This window comes from Arachis duranensis, chromosome 5 (genome assembly GCF_000817695.3).
Source record: "Arachis duranensis cultivar V14167 chromosome 5, aradu.V14167.gnm2.J7QH, whole genome shotgun sequence".
Taxonomy (NCBI): domain Eukaryota; kingdom Viridiplantae; phylum Streptophyta; class Magnoliopsida; order Fabales; family Fabaceae; genus Arachis; species Arachis duranensis.
The window spans coordinates 15202444-15204445 of NC_029776.3; positions in this window are offsets into that span (position 1 = coordinate 15202444).

Genomic DNA, 2002 nt, shown 5'->3' on the forward strand with positions numbered 1-2002 from the left:
TCTTGTCCAAGAACACCACAACAAAATTGTGTTGTGGAAAGAAGAAATAGAAGCATACAAGAGATGACAAGAGCTATGCTTTGTGAGAGTAATGTTCCAAAATTCCTTTGGGCTGAAGCGGTTAACACAGCTTGCCACATTTTAAATAGAACAATCATAAGGAAATTTTTGAAGAAAACCCCTTATGAACTTTGGAAAGGCTACCCACCAAACTTAGATTACTTGTACATCTTTGGATGCAAATGTTTTGTTTTAAATAACAAAGAAAATTTGAGTAAATTTGATCCAAAGGCTTATAAGTGTTTGTTTGTAGGATATTCCACAACTAGTAAAGCATATAGGGTTTATCATCAAGATGCTAGAATTATTGAGGAGTCCATACATGTTACATTTTGTGATACTAACTTGGTGCAAATCATTTTGGTAGATTGTGATGCAAGAAATCAAGCTCAAAAGGAAGATGAAACTGCTCCAAATCATGGAAAAGAAAATTCTGGACAAGCTGAACCAGAAACTGCAAATGCTGAAAATTCAAGAGACAATTCCATTTTATCTCATGAATCTGAAGGAAATCCTGCAGCCAACAGCGCCCAGAATTCCTTGGTGACTGAATCTGCCTCCAAGTCCACCAGACCTCGTGAGTGGAGATTCTTGAAGAATTATCCTGAGAAATTTGTCATTGGGGACGTCTCTCATGGAGTGCAAATAAGGTCTTCCACTAGAAAGGCAAATGAAGGATCCAACATTGCCCTGCTATCACAAATAGAGTCTCAAAACGTCAAGGAAGCACTTAGTGACCCTTCTTGGGTTAAAGCTATGGAGGATGAGCTCCTTGAGTTTGAAAAGAACCAAGTATGGACTTTGGTTCCAAGGCTAAGTGGAAAGAAAGTGACTGGCACCAAGTGGATATTTCGGAATAAGTTGGGAGAAGATGGTAGCATTGCAAGAAACAAGGCAAGGCTAGTGGCACAAGGATATGACCAAGAAGAAGGAATAGACTTTGATGAATCCTTTGCTCCTGTTGCCCGAATGGAAGCTGGTGGACGAAATTGTGATCACTATTCTTTGTACTTGTATGGATTTATTCAATAATTGTCTTTATTTGAATTCACAACTCCGTTCAACTAACCAGCAAGTGTACTGGGTCGTCCAAGTAATAAACCTTACGCGAGTAAGGGTCGATCCCACAGAGATTGTTGGTATGAAGCAAGCTATGGTCACCTTGTAGATCTCAATTAGTGATTGGAATCATAGAGTCAAATGGAATTAAATTGGATAAATAAAATAAATAAAAGGGATAAGAATACTTATGTAAATTCATTGGTGAGAATTTCAGATAAGCATATGGAGATACTGTATGGCTCAAGGACGCCTACTTCCCTACTGCTTCAACTCAATCCTTCTTACTCCTTTCCATGGCAAGCTATATGTAGGGCATCATCGTTGTCAATGGCTACATCCCATCCTCTCAGTGAAAACGTTCCTATGCTCTGTCACAGCACGGCTAATCATCTGTCGGTTCTCAATCAAGTTGGAATAGAATCCCTTGATTCTTTTGCGCTTGTCATCACGCCCAGCCTTCAGAAGTTTGAAGCTCGTCACAGTCATTCAATCCCAGGATCCTACTCGGAATACTACAGACAATGTTTAGACTTTCCGGATCCTCATAAATGCCGCCATCTATCTAACTTATACCACGAAGATTCTGTTGGGGAATCTAAGAGATACACATTCAAGCTCTGTTGCATGTAGAACGGAAGTGGTTGTCAATCACGCGCGTTCATAAGTGAGAATGATAATGAGGGTTACTTATCATCACATTCATCATGTTCTTGGGTACGAATGAATATCTTGGAATAAAAATAAGAGAGAATTGAATAGAAGACAGTAGAATTTCATTAATCCTTGAGGTACAGCAGAGCTCCACACCCTTAATCTATGGTGTGCAGAAACTCCACCGTTGAAAATACATAAGTAAAAGGTTCAGGCATGGCCGAATGGC